The sequence below is a fragment of the Coffea arabica genome, chromosome 11c, assembly GCF_036785885.1.
Source record: "Coffea arabica cultivar ET-39 chromosome 11c, Coffea Arabica ET-39 HiFi, whole genome shotgun sequence".
NCBI classification, from domain to species: Eukaryota; Viridiplantae; Streptophyta; class Magnoliopsida; order Gentianales; family Rubiaceae; genus Coffea; species Coffea arabica.
In genome coordinates, this window is record NC_092330.1 from 23844123 (window position 1) to 23857641 (window position 13519).

The following is a 13519-nucleotide window of genomic DNA, read 5'->3' on the forward strand; positions in this document are numbered from 1 at the left end:
GTGTTGCACCCCTCCCTTTTTTGTTTCGAAATCCAAATTTCCCCTTCGTTCTTTATGCTGTAGTAATTTAGCTCCGTCGGAACGATTGCTTTATATTTTGCTTCTCATCGAAGCATGAAGGCGGATCTGAAGGCGCGAGACAAGTCAGGAACGGTACGGGTGGATCGAAGCCCGGATCGTCGGTCAAAGTTGTCGGCGCAAATGTATAAGCGCAAGCGTGAAGGATCAATTTCAGGATAATTGAGAGTTGCGCGACGAGGGAAAAAAAAATGGTGCAAATCAACAAGAAAAAAATGTAAAAGTAAATAAATAAAAGGATGAGGGGAAATTCTTGAATTGACGCTTAAAATGAATTCGGGTCCAGAAAAGCCACACTGCTTCACAGGACGGGGCAGTTTAAAAGAATAAAGCGAAAGGAACATGGCGGGTGCGATCATACCAGCACTAATGCACCGGATCCCATCAGAACTCCGAAGTTAAGCGTGCTTGGGCGAGAGTAGTACTAGGATGGGTGACCCCCTGGGAAGTTCTCGTGTTGCACCCCTCCCTTTTTTGTTTCGAAATCCAAATTTCCCCTTCGTTCTTTATGCTGTAGTAATTTAGCTCCGTCGGAACGATTGCTTTAAATTTTGCTTCTCATCGAAGCATGAAGGCGGATCTGAAGGCGCGAGACAAGTCAGGAACGGTACGGCTGGATCGAAGCCCGGATCGTCGGTCAAAGTTGTCGGCGCAAATGTATAAGCGCAAGCGTGAAGGATCAATTTCAGGATAATTGAGACTTGTTCGACGAGGGAAAAAAAAGGTGCAAAGCAACAAGAAAAAAATATAAAAGTAAATAAATAAAAGGATGAGAGGAAATTCATGAATTGACGCTTAGAATGAATTCGGGTCCAGAAAAGCCAAACTGCTTCACAGGACGTGACAGTTTAAAAGAATAAAGCGAAAGGAACATGGCGGGTGCGATCATACCAGCACTAATGCACCGGATCCCATCAGAACTTCGAAGTTAAGCGTGCTTGGGCGACAGTAGTACTAGGATGGGTGATCCTAGGCCGGTCAACGGGTCGGGTCTACACCCGGATCCGGATCGGATCCCTGAAATTTTTGCGTGTATGGGTAGGGATTTAATTCCGTTATCCGGATCCGGATCCGTTTTTTCAAACAAAAAAACGGGTCGGATACGGAATATAGTATTCCGACCCGTATTAGACCCGGATCCGGATATAAATGATTTAATAATTTATAAAAAATATATATTATCAATATAATTTGATTAGGATGATGTATTTGAGTAAAATTAATTTGATTTATTTTCTTATTTGGTTTTTTCTTTGCATTAGCTAGAAATTTGTTTACAAATATATCTTTTTCTCTTTTTTGTTAGAAATTATAAATTTTGGCAAATTTGTTCGGGTAGACCCGACCCGGATCCGAGACTCGCCGGGTCCGGATCCGGAACACCGAATAAAAGACCCGTCGGGTAAACGGGTCGGATCCGGGTCCGGGTCCGGAATAATGAATTCCGGCCCGGACCCGGCCCGTTGACACCCCTAGGTGACCCCCTGGGAAATCCTCGTGTTGCACCCCTCCCTTTTTTGTTTCGAAATCCAAATTTCCCCTTCGTTCTTTATGCTGTAGTAATTTAGCTCCGTCGGAACGATTGCTTTATATTTTGCTTCTCATCGAAGCATGAAGGCGGATCTGAAGGCGCGAGACAAGTCAGGAACGGTACGGCTGGATCGAAGCCCGGATCGTCGGTCAAAGTTGTCGGCGCAAATGTATAAGCGCAAGCGTGAAGGATCAATTTCAGGATAATTGAGAGTTGCGCGACGAGGGAAAAAAAAATGGTGCAAATCAACAAGAAAAAAATGTAAAAGTAAATAAATAAAAGGATGAGGGAAAATTCTTGAATTGACGCTTAGAATGAATTCGGGTCCAGAAAAGCCACACTGCTTCACAGGACGGGGCAGTTTAAAAGAATAAAGCGAAAGGAACATGGCGGGTGCGATCATACCAGCACTAATGCACCGGATCCCATCAGAACTCCGAAGTTAAGCGTGTTTGGGCGAGAGTAGTACTAGGATGGGTGACCCCCTGGGAAGTCCTCGTGTTGCACCCCTCCCTTTTTTGTTTCGAAATCCAAATTTCCCCTTCGTTCTTTATGCTGTAGTAATTTAGCTCCGTCGGAACGATTGCTTTATATTTTGCTTCTCATCGAAGCATGAAGGCGGATCTGAAGGCGCGAGACAAGTCAGGAACGGTACGGCTGGATCGAAGCCCGGATCGTCGGTCAAAGTTGTCGGCGCAAATGTATAAGCGCAAGCGTGAAGGATCAATTTCAGGATAATTGAGAGTTGTTCGACGAGGGAAAAAAAAGGTGCAAAGCAACAAGAAAAAAATATAAAAGTAAATAAATAAAAGGATGAGAGGAAATTCATGAATTGACGCTTAGAATGAATTCGGGTCCAGAAAAGCCAAACTGCTTCACAGGACGTGACAGTTTAAAAGAATAAAGCGAAAGGAACATGGCGGGTGCGATCATACCAGCACTAATGCACCGGATCCCATCAGAACTTCGAAGTTAAGCGTGCTTGGGCGACAGTAGTACCAGGATGGGTGACCCTAGGCCGGTCAACGGGTCGGGTCTACACCCGGATCCGGATCGGATCCCTGAAATTTTTGCGGGTATGGGTAGGGATTTAATTCCGTTATCCGGATCCGGATCCGTTTTTTCAAACAAAAAAACGGGTCGGATACGGAATATAGTATTCCGACCCGTATTAGACCCGGATCCGGATATAAATGATTTAATAATTTATAAAAAATATATATTATCAATATAATTTGATTAGGATGATGTATTTGAGTAAAATCAATTTGATTTATTTTCTTATTTGGTTTTTTCTTTGCATTAGCTAGAAATTTGTTTACAAATATATCTTTTTCTCTTTTTTGTTAGAAATTATAAATTTTGGCAAATTTGTTCGGGTAGACCCGACCCGGATCCGAGACTCGCCGGGTCCGGATCCGGAACACAGAATAAAAGACCCGTCGGGTAAACGGGTCGGATCCGGGTCCGGGTCCGGAATAATGAATTCCGGCCCGGACCCGGCCCGTTGACACCCCTAGGTGACCCCCTGGGAAATCCTCGTGTTGCACCCCTCCCTTTTTTGTTTCGAAATCCAAATTTCCCCTTCGTTCTTTATGCTGTAGTAATTTAGCTCCGTCGGAACGATTGCTTTATATTTTGCTTCTCATCGAAGCATGAAGGCGGATCTGAAGGCGCGAGACAAGTCAGGAACGGTACGGCTGGATCGAATCCCGGATCGTCGGTCAAAGTTGTCGGCGCAAATGTATAAGCGCAAGCGTGAAGGATCAATTTCAGGATAATTGAGAGTTGCGCGACGAGGGAAAAAAAAATGGTGCAAATCAACAAGAAAAAAATGTAAAAGTAAATAAATAAAAGGATGAGGGGAAATTCTTGAATTGACGCTTAGAATGAATTCGGGTCCAGAAAAGCCACACTGCTTCACAGGACGGGGCAGTTTAAAAGAATAAAGCGAAAGGAACATGGCGGGTGCGATCATACCAGCACTAATGCACCGGATCCCATCAGAACTCCGAAGTTAAGCGTGCTTGGGCGAGAGTAGTACTAGGATGGGTGACCCCTTGGGAAGTCCTCGTGTTGCACCCCTCCCTTTTTTGTTTCGAAATCCAAATTTCCCCTTCGTTCTTTATGCTGTAGTAATTTAGCTCCGTCGGAACGATTGCTTTAAATTTTGCTTCTCATCGAAGCATGAAGGCGGATCTGAAGGCGCGAGACAAGTCAGGAACGGTACGGCTGGATCGAAGCCCGGATCGTCGGTCAAAGTTGTCGGCGCAAATGTATAAGCGCAAGCGTGAAGAATCAATTTCAGGATAATTGAGACTTGTTCGACGAGGGAAAAAAAAGGTGCAAAGCAACAAGAAAAAAATATAAAAGTAAATAAATAAAAGGATGAGAGGAAATTCATGAATTGACGCTTAGAATGAATTCGGGTCCAGAAAAGCCAAACTGCTTCACAGGACGTGACAGTTTAAAAGAATAAAGCGAAAGGAACATGGCGGGTGCGATCATACCAGCACTAATGCACCGGATCCCATCAGAACTTCGAAGTTAAGCGTGCTTGGGCGACAGTAGTACTAGGATGGGTGATCCTAGGCCGGTCAACGGGTCGGGTCTACACCCGGATCCGGATCGGATCCCTTAAATTTTTGCGTGTATGGGTAGGGATTTAATTCCGTTATCCGGATCCGGATCCGTTTTTTCAAACAAAAAAACGGGTCGGATACGGAATATAGTATTCCGACCCGTATTAGACCCGGATCCGGATATAAATGATTTAATAATTTATAAAAAATATATATTATCAATATAATTTGATTAGGATGATGTATTTGAGTAAAATCAATTTGATTTATTTTCTTATTTGGTTTTTTCTTTGCATTAGCTAGAAATTTGTTTACAAATATATCTTTTTCTCTTTTTTGTTAGAAATTATAAATTTTGGCAAATTTGTTCGGGTAGACCCGACCCGGATCCGAGACTCGCCGGGTCCGGATCCGGAACACCGAATAAAAGACCCGTCGGGTAAACGGGTCGGATCCGGGTCCGGGTCCGGAATAATGAATTCCGGCCCGGACCCGGCCCGTTGACACCCCTAGGTGACCCCCTGGGAAATCCTCGTGTTGCACCCCTCCCTTTTTTGTTTCGAAATCCAAATTTCCCCTTCGTTCTTTATGCTGTAGTAATTTAGCTCCGTCGGAACGATTGCTTTATATTTTGCTTCTCATCGAAGCATGAAGGCGGATCTGAAGGCGCGAGACAAGTCAGGAACGGTACGGCTGGATCGAAGCCCGGATCGTCGGTCAAAGTTGTCGGCGCAAATGTATAAGCGCAAGCGTGAAGGATCAATTTCAGGATAATTGAGAGTTGCGCGACGAAGTAAAAAAAAATGGTGCAAATCAACAAGAAAAAAATGTAAAAGTAAATAAATAAAAGGATGAGGGGAAATTCTTGAATTGACGCTTAAAATGAATTCGGGTCCAGAAAAGCCACACTGCTTCACAGGACGGGGCAGTTTAAAAGAATAAAGCGAAAGGAACATGGCGGGTGCGATCATACCAGCACTAATGCACCGGATCCCATCAGAACTCCGAAGTTAAGCGTGCTTGGGCGAGAGTAGTACTAGGATGGGTGACCCCCTGGGAAGTCCTCGTGTTGCACCCCTCCCTTTTTTGTTTCGAAATCCAAATTTCCCCTTCGTTCTTTATGCTGTAGTAATTTAGCTCCGTCGGAACGATTGCTTTATATTTTGCTTCTCATCGAAGCATGAAGGCGGATCTGAAGGCGCGAGACAAGTCAGGAACGGTACGGCTGGATCGAAGCCCGGATCGTCGGTCAAAGTTGTCGGCGCAAATGTATAAGCGCAAGCGTGAAGGATCAATTTCAGGATAATTGAGAGTTGTTCGACGAGAGAAAAAAAAGGTGCAAAGCAACAAGAAAAAAATATAAAAGTAAATAAATAAAAGGATGAGAGGAAATTCATGAATTGACGCTTAGAATGAATTCGGGTCCAAAAAAGCCAAACTGCTTCACAGGACGTGGCAGTTTAAAAGAATAAAGCGAAAGGAACATGGCGGGTGCGATCATACCAGCACTAATGCACCGGATCCCATCAGAACTTCGAAGTTAAGCGTGCTTGGGCGACAGTAGTACTAGGATGGGTGACCCTAGGCCGGTCAACGGGTCGGGTCTACACCCGGATCCGGATCGGATCCCTGAAATTTTTGCGGGTATGGGTAGGGATTTAATTCCGTTATCCGGATCCGGATCCGTTTTTTCAAACAAAAAAACGGGTCGGATACGGAATATAGTATTCCGACCCGTATTAGACCCGGATCCGGATATAAATGATTTAATAATTTATAAAAAATATATATTATCAATATAATTTGATTAGGATGATGTATTTGAGTAAAATCAATTTGATTTATTTTCTTATTTGGTTTTTTCTTTGCATTAGCTAGAAATTTGTTTACAAATATATCTTTTTCTCTTTTTTGTTAGAAATTATAAATTTTGGCAAATTTGTTCGGGTAGACCCGACCCGGATCCGAGACTCGCCGGGTCCGGATCCGGAACACCGAATAAAAGACCCGTCGGGTAAACGGGTCGGATCCGGGTCCGGGTCCGGAATAATGAATTCCGGCCCGGACCCCGGCCCGTTGACACCCCTAGGTGACCCCCTGGGAAATCCTCGTGTTGCACCCCTCCCTTTTTTGTTTCGAAATCCAAATTTCCCCTTCGTTCTTTATGCTGTAGTAATTTAGCTCCGTCGGAACGATTGCTTTATATTTTGCTTCTAATCGAAGCATGAAGGCGGATCTGAAGGCGCGAGACAAGTCAGGAACGGTACGGCTGGATCGAAGCCCGGATCGTCGGTCAAAGTTGTCGGCGCAAATGTATAAGCGCAAGCGTGAAGGATCAATTTCAGGATAATTGAGAGTTGCGCGACGAGGGAAAAAAAAATGGTGCAAATCAACAAGAAAAAAATGTAAAAGTAAATAAATAAAAGGATGAGGGGAAATTCTTGAATTGACGCTTAGAATGAATTCGGGTCCAGAAAAGCCACACTGCTTCACAGGACGGGGCAGTTTAAAAGAATAAAGCGAAAGGAACATGGCGGGTGCGATCATACCAGCACTAATGCACCGGATCCCATCAGAACTCCGAAGTTAAGCGTGCTTGGGCGAGAGTAGTACTAGGATGGGTGACCCCCTGGGAAGTCCTCGTGTTGCACCCCTCCCTTTTTTGTTTCGAAATCCAAATTTCCCCTTCGTTCTTTATGCTGTAGTAATTTAGCTCCGTCGGAACGATTGCTTTATATTTTGCTTCTCATCGAAGCATGAAGGCGGATCTGAAGGCGCGAGACAAGTCAGGAACGGTACGGCTGGATCGAAGCCCGGATCGTCGGTCAAAGTTGTCGGCGCAAATGTATAAGCGCAAGCGTGAAGGATCAATTTCAGGATAATTGAGACTTGTTCGACGAGGGAAAAAAAAGGTGCAAAGCAACAAGAAAAAAATATAAAAGTAAATAAATAAAAGGATGAGAGGAAATTCATGAATTGACGCTTAGAATGAATTCGGGTCCAGAAAATCCAAACTGCTTCACAGGACGTGACAGTTTAAAAGAATAAAGCGAAAGGAACATGGCGGGTGCGATCATACCAGCACTAATGCACCGGATCCCATCAGAACTTCGAAGTTAAGCGTGCTTGGGCGACAGTAGTACTAGGATGGGTGACCCTAGGCCGGTCAACGGGTCGGGTCTACACCCGGATCCGGATCGGATCCCTGAAATTTTTGCGGGTATGGGTAGGGATTTAATTCCGTTATCCGGATCCGGATCCGTTTTTTCAAACAAAAAAACGGGTCGGATACGGAATATAGTATTCCGACCCGTATTAGACCCGGATCCGGATATAAATGATTTAATAATTTATAAAAAATATATATTATCAATATAATTTGATTAGGATGATGTATTTGAGTAAAATCAATTTGATTTATTTTCTTATTTGGTTTTTTCTTTGCATTAGCTAGAAATTTTTTACAAATATATCTTTTTCTCTTTTTTGTTAGAAATTATAAATTTTGGCAAATTTGTTCGGGTAGACCCGACCCGGATCCGAGACTCGCCGGGTCCGGATCCGGAACACCGAATAAAAGACCCGTCGGGTAAACGGGTCGGATCCGGGTCCGGGTCCGGAATAATGAATTCCGGCCCGGATCCGGCCCGTTGACACCCCTAGGTGACCCCCTGGGAAATCCTCGTGTTGCACCCCTCCCTTTTTTGTTTCGAAATCCAAATTTCCCCTTCGTTCTTTATGCTGTAGTAATTTAGCTCCGTCGGAACGATTGCTTTATATTTTGCTTCTCATCGAAGCATGAAGGCGGATCTGAAGGCGCGAGACAAGTCAGGAACGGTACGGCTGGATCGAAGCCCGGATCGTCGGTCAAAGTTGTCGGCGCAAATGTATAAGCGCAAGCGTGAAGGATCAATTTCAGGATAATTGAGAGTTGCGCGACGAGGGAAAAAAAAATGGTGCAAATCAACAAGAAAAAAATGTAAAAGTAAATAAATAAAAGGATGAGGGGAAATTCTTGAATTGACGCTTAGAATGAATTCGGGTCCAGAAAAGCCACACTGCTTCACAGGACGGGGCAGTTTAAAAGAATAAAGCGAAAGGAACATGGCGGGTGCGATCATACCAGCACTAATGCACCGGATCCCATCAGAACTCCGAAGTTAAGCGTGCTTGGGCGATAGTAGTACTAGGATGGGTGACCCCCTGGGAAGTCCTCGTGTTGCACCCCTCCCTTTTTTGTTTCGAAATCCAAATTTCCCCTTCGTTCTTTATGCTGTAGTAATTTAGCTCCGTCGGAACGATTGCTTTATATTTTGCTTCTCATCGAAGCATGAAGGCGGATCTGAAGGCGCGAGACAAGTCAGGAACGGTACGGCTGGATCGAAGCCCGGATCGTCGGTCAAAGTTGTCGGCGCAAATGTATAAGCGCAAGCGTGAAGGATCAATTTCAGGATAATTGAGAGTTGTTCGACGAGGGAAAAAAAAGGTGCAAAGCAACAAGAAAAAAATATAAAAGTAAATAAATAAAAGGATGAGAGGAAATTCATGAATTGACGCTTAGAATGAATTCGGGTCCAGAAAAGCCAAACTGCTTCACAGGACGTGACAGTTTAAAAGAATAAAGCGAAAGGAACATGGCGGGTGCGATCATACCAGCACTAATGCACCGGATCCCATCAGAACTTCGAAGTTAAGCGTGCTTGGGGGACAGTAGTACCAGGATGGGTGACCCTAGGCCGGTCAACGGGTCGGGTCTACACCCGGATCCGGATCGGATCCCTGAAATTTTTGCGGGTATGGGTAGGGATTTAATTCCGTTATCCGGATCCGGATCCGTTTTTTCAAACAAAAAAACGGGTCGGATACGGAATATAGTATTCCGACCCGTATTGGACCCGGATCCGGATATAAATGATTTAATAATTTATAAAAAATATATATTATCAATATAATTTGATTAGGATGATGTATTTGAGTAAAATCAATTTGATTTATTTTCGTATTTGGTTTTTTCTTTGCATTAGCTAGAAATTTGTTTACAAATATATCTTTTTCTCTTTTTTGTTAGAAATTATAAATTTTGGCAAATTTGTTCGGGTAGACCCGACCCGGATCCGAGACTCGCCGGGTCCGGATCCGGAACACAGAATAAAAGACCCGTCGGGTAAACGGGTCGGATCCGGGTCCGGGTCCGGAATAATGAATTCCGGCCCGGACCCGGCCCGTTGACACCCCTAGGTGACCCCCTGGGAAATCCTCGTGTTGCACCCCTCCCTTTTTTGTTTCGAAATCCAAATTTCCCCTTCGTTCTTTATGCTGTAGTAATTTAGCTCCGTCGGAACGATTGCTTTATATTTTGCTTCTCATCGAAGCATGAAGGCGGATCTGAAGGCGCGAGACAAGTCAGGAACGGTACGGCTGGATCGAAGCCCGGATCGTCGGTCAAAGTTGTCGGCGCAAATGTATAAGCGCAAGCGTGAAGGATCAATTTCAGGATAATTGAGAGTTGCGCGACGAGGGAAAAAAAAATGGTGCAAATCAACAAGAAAAAAATGTAAAAGTAAATAAATAAAAGGATGAGGGGAAATTCTTGAATTGACGCTTAAAATGAATTCGGGTCCAGAAAAGCCACACTGCTTCACAGGACGGGGCAGTTTAAAAGAATAAAGCGAAAGGAACATGGCGGGTGCGATCATACCAGCACTAATGCACCGGATCCCATCAGAACTCCGAAGTTAAGCGTGCTTGGGCGAGAGTAGTACTAGGATGGGTGACCCCCTGGGAAGTTCTCGTGTTGCACCCCTCCCTTTTTTGTTTCGAAATCCAAATTTCCCCTTCGTTCTTTATGCTGTAGTAATTTAGCTCCGTCGGAACGATTGCTTTAAATTTTGCTTCTCATCGAAGCATGAAGGCGGATCTGAAGGCGCGAGACAAGTCAGGAACGGTACGGCTGGATCGAAGCCCGGATCGTCGGTCAAAGTTGTCGGCGCAAATGTATAAGCGCAAGCGTGAAGGATCAATTTCAGGATAATTGAGACTTGTTCGACGAGGGAAAAAAAAGGTGCAAAGCAACAAGAAAAAAATATAAAAGTAAATAAATAAAAGGATGAGAGGAAATTCATGAATTGACGCTTAGAATGAATTCGGGTCCAGAAAAGCCAAACTGCTTCACAGGACGTGACAGTTTAAAAGAATAAAGCGAAAGGAACATGGCGGGTGCGATCATACCAGCACTAATGCACCGGATCCCATCAGAACTTTGAAGTTAAGCGTGCTTGGGCGACAGTAGTACTAGGATGGGTGATCCTAGGCCGGTCAACGGGTCGGGTCTACACCCGGATCCGGATCGGATCCCTGAAATTTTTGCGTGTATGGGTAGGGATTTAATTCCGTTATCCGGATCCGGATCCGTTTTTTCAAACAAAAAAACGGGTCGGATACGGAATATAGTATTCCGACCCGTATTAGACCCGGATCCGGATATAAATGATTTAATAATTTATAAAAAATATATATTATCAATATAATTTGATTAGGATGATGTATTTGAGTAAAATCAATTTGATTTATTTTCTTATTTGGTTTTTTCTTTGCATTAGCTAGAAATTTGTTTACAAATATATCTTTTTCTCTTTTTTGTTAGAAATTATAAATTTTGGCAAATTTGTTCGGGTAGACCCGACCCGGATCCGAGACTCGCCGGGTCCGGATCCGGAACACCGAATAAAAGACCCGTCGGGTAAACGGGTCGGATCCGGGTCCGGGTCCGGAATAATGAATTCCGGCCCGGACCCGGCCCGTTGACACCCCTAGGTGACCCCCTGGGAAATCCTCGTGTTGCACCCCTCCCTTTTTTGTTTCGAAATCCAAATTTCCCCTTCGTTCTTTATGCTGTAGTAATTTAGCTCCGTCGGAACGATTGCTTTATATTTTGCTTCTCATCGAAGCATGAAGGCGGATCTGAAGGCGCGAGACAAGTCAGGAACGGTACGGCTGGATCGAAGCCCGGATCGTCGGTCAAAGTTGTCGGCGCAAATGTATAAGCGCAAGCGTGAAGGATCAATTTCAGGATAATTGAGAGTTGCGCGACGAGGGAAAAAAAAATGGTGCAAATCAACAAGAAAAAAATGTAAAAGTAAATAAATAAAAGGATGAGGGAAAATTCTTGAATTGACGCTTAGAATGAATTCGGGTCCAGAAAAGCCACACTGCTTCACAGGACGGGGCAGTTTAAAAGAATAAAGCGAAAGGAACATGGCGGGTGCGATCATACCAGCACTAATGCACCGGATCCCATCAGAACTCCGAAGTTAAGCGTGTTTGGGCGAGAGTAGTACTAGGATGGGTGACCCCCTGGGAAGTCCTCGTGTTGCACCCCTCCCTTTTTTGTTTCGAAATCCAAATTTCCCCTTCGTTCTTTATGCTGTAGTAATTTAGCTCCGTCGGAACGATTGCTTTATATTTTGCTTCTCATCGAAGCATGAAGGCGGATCTGAAGGCGCGAGACAAGTCAGGAACGGTACGGCTGGATCGAAGCCCGGATCGTCGGTCAAAGTTGTCGGCGCAAATGTATAAGCGCAAGCGTGAAGGATCAATTTCAGGATAATTGAGAGTTGTTCGACGAGGGAAAAAAAAGGTGCAAAGCAACAAGAAAAAAATATAAAAGTAAATAAATAAAAGGATGAGAGGAAATTCATGAATTGACGCTTAGAATGAATTCGGGTCCAGAAAAGCCAAACTGCTTCACAGGACGTGACAGTTTAAAAGAATAAAGCGAAAGGAACATGGCGGGTGCGATCATACCAGCACTAATGCACCGGATCCCATCAGAACTTCGAAGTTAAGCGTGCTTGGGCGACAGTAGTACCAGGATGGGTGACCCTAGGCCGGTCAACGGGTCGGGTCTACACCCGGATCCGGATCGGATCCCTGAAATTTTTGCGGGTATGGGTAGGGATTTAATTCCGTTATCCGGATCCGGATCCGTTTTTTCAAACAAAAAAACGGGTCGGATACGGAATATAGTATTCCGACCCGTATTAGACCCGGATCCGGATATAAATGATTTAATAATTTATAAAAAATATATATTATCAATATAATTTGATTAGGATGATGTATTTGAGTAAAATCAATTTGATTTATTTTCTTATTTGGTTTTTTCTTTGCATTAGCTAGAAATTTGTTTACAAATATATCTTTTTCTCTTTTTTGTTAGAAATTATAAATTTTGGCAAATTTGTTCGGGTAGACCCGACCCGGATCCGAGACTCGCCGGGTCCGGATCCGGAACACCGAATAAAAGACCCGTCGGGTAAACGGGTCGGATCCGGGTCCGGGTCCGGAATAATGAATTCCGGCCCGGACCCGGCCCGTTGACACCCCTAGGTGACCCCCTGGGAAATCCTCGTGTTGCATCCCTCCCTTTTTTGTTTCGAAATCCAAATTTCCCCTTCGTTCTTTATGCTGTAGTAATTTAGCTCCGTCGGAACGATTGCTTTATATTTTGCTTCTCATCGAAGCATGAAGGCGGATCTGAAGGCGCGAGACAAGTCAGGAACGGTACGGCTGGATCGAAGCCCGGATCGTCGGTCAAAGTTGTCGGCGCAAATGTTTAAGCGCAAGCGTGAAGGATCAATTTCAGGATAATTGAGAGTTGCGCGACGAGGGAAAAAAAAATGGTGCAAATCAACAAGAAAAAAATGTAAAAGTAAATAAATAAAAGGATGAGGGGAAATTCTTGAATTGACGCTTAAAATGAATTCGGGTCCAGAAAAGCCACACTGCTTCACAGGACGGGGCAGTTTAAAAGAATAAAGCGAAAGGAACATGGCGGGTGCGATCATACCAGCACTAATGCACCGGATCCCATCAGAACTCCGAAGTTAAGCGTGCTTGGGCGAGAGTAGTACTAGGATGGGTGACCCCCTGGGAAGTCCTCGTGTTGCACCCCTCCCTTTTTTGTTTCGAAATCCAAATTTCCCCTTCGTTCTTTATGCTGTAGTAATTTAGCTCCGTCGGAACGATTGCTTTATATTTTGCTTCTCATCGAAGCATGAAGGCGGATCTGAAGGCGCGAGACAAGTCAGGAACGGTACGGCTGGATCGAAGCCCGGATCGTCGGTCAAAGTTGTCGGCGCAAATGTATAAGCGCAAGCGTGAAGGATCAATTTCAGGATAATTGAGAGTTGTTCGACGAGGGAAAAAAAAGGTGCAAAGCAACAAGAAAAAAATATAAAAGTAAATAAATAAAAGGATGAGAGGAAATTCATGAATTGACGCTTAGAATGAATTCGGGTCCAGAAAAGCCAAACTGCTTCACAGGACG

At 44.3% G+C, this 13519-nt stretch overlaps 9 non-coding genes and 8 pseudogenes across 9 annotated transcripts; all 17 read left to right on the forward strand.

Annotated features, from left to right (window-relative positions):
• The first annotated feature begins 425 nt into the window (after window positions 1–425).
• Window positions 426–544, forward strand: LOC140018491 (5S ribosomal RNA). Its single transcript, XR_011824528.1, has one exon. It is a non-coding gene; the product is annotated as a 5S ribosomal RNA (ribosomal RNA).
• Window positions 545–955: 411 nt separating this feature from the next.
• Window positions 956–1073, forward strand: LOC140020614 (5S ribosomal RNA; annotated as a pseudogene).
• A 927-nt stretch (window positions 1074–2000) lies between these two features.
• On the forward strand, window positions 2001–2119 carry LOC140017652 (5S ribosomal RNA). The gene has a single exon (XR_011823959.1). It is a non-coding gene; the product is annotated as a 5S ribosomal RNA (ribosomal RNA).
• A 411-nt stretch (window positions 2120–2530) lies between these two features.
• On the forward strand, window positions 2531–2648 carry LOC140020296 (5S ribosomal RNA; annotated as a pseudogene).
• A 927-nt stretch (window positions 2649–3575) lies between these two features.
• LOC140017522 (5S ribosomal RNA) lies at window positions 3576–3694 on the forward strand. Its single transcript, XR_011823831.1, has one exon. It is a non-coding gene; the product is annotated as a 5S ribosomal RNA (ribosomal RNA).
• A 411-nt stretch (window positions 3695–4105) lies between these two features.
• Window positions 4106–4223, forward strand: LOC140020616 (5S ribosomal RNA; annotated as a pseudogene).
• Window positions 4224–5150: 927 nt separating this feature from the next.
• On the forward strand, window positions 5151–5269 carry LOC140017386 (5S ribosomal RNA). The gene has a single exon (XR_011823696.1). It is a non-coding gene; the product is annotated as a 5S ribosomal RNA (ribosomal RNA).
• A 411-nt stretch (window positions 5270–5680) lies between these two features.
• On the forward strand, window positions 5681–5798 carry LOC140019860 (5S ribosomal RNA; annotated as a pseudogene).
• Window positions 5799–6726: 928 nt separating this feature from the next.
• On the forward strand, window positions 6727–6845 carry LOC140017387 (5S ribosomal RNA). The gene has a single exon (XR_011823697.1). It is a non-coding gene; the product is annotated as a 5S ribosomal RNA (ribosomal RNA).
• A 411-nt stretch (window positions 6846–7256) lies between these two features.
• On the forward strand, window positions 7257–7374 carry LOC140019861 (5S ribosomal RNA; annotated as a pseudogene).
• Window positions 7375–8300: 926 nt separating this feature from the next.
• LOC140017866 (5S ribosomal RNA) lies at window positions 8301–8419 on the forward strand. The gene has a single exon (XR_011824172.1). It is a non-coding gene; the product is annotated as a 5S ribosomal RNA (ribosomal RNA).
• A 411-nt stretch (window positions 8420–8830) lies between these two features.
• Window positions 8831–8948, forward strand: LOC140020777 (5S ribosomal RNA; annotated as a pseudogene).
• A 927-nt stretch (window positions 8949–9875) lies between these two features.
• Window positions 9876–9994, forward strand: LOC140018606 (5S ribosomal RNA). The gene has a single exon (XR_011824539.1). It is a non-coding gene; the product is annotated as a 5S ribosomal RNA (ribosomal RNA).
• Window positions 9995–10405: 411 nt separating this feature from the next.
• Window positions 10406–10523, forward strand: LOC140020718 (5S ribosomal RNA; annotated as a pseudogene).
• Window positions 10524–11450: 927 nt separating this feature from the next.
• On the forward strand, window positions 11451–11569 carry LOC140017653 (5S ribosomal RNA). The gene has a single exon (XR_011823960.1). It is a non-coding gene; the product is annotated as a 5S ribosomal RNA (ribosomal RNA).
• Window positions 11570–11980: 411 nt separating this feature from the next.
• LOC140020297 (5S ribosomal RNA) lies at window positions 11981–12098 on the forward strand (annotated as a pseudogene).
• Window positions 12099–13025: 927 nt separating this feature from the next.
• LOC140017388 (5S ribosomal RNA) lies at window positions 13026–13144 on the forward strand. The gene has a single exon (XR_011823698.1). It is a non-coding gene; the product is annotated as a 5S ribosomal RNA (ribosomal RNA).
• The last annotated feature ends 375 nt before the right edge of the window (window positions 13145–13519 follow it).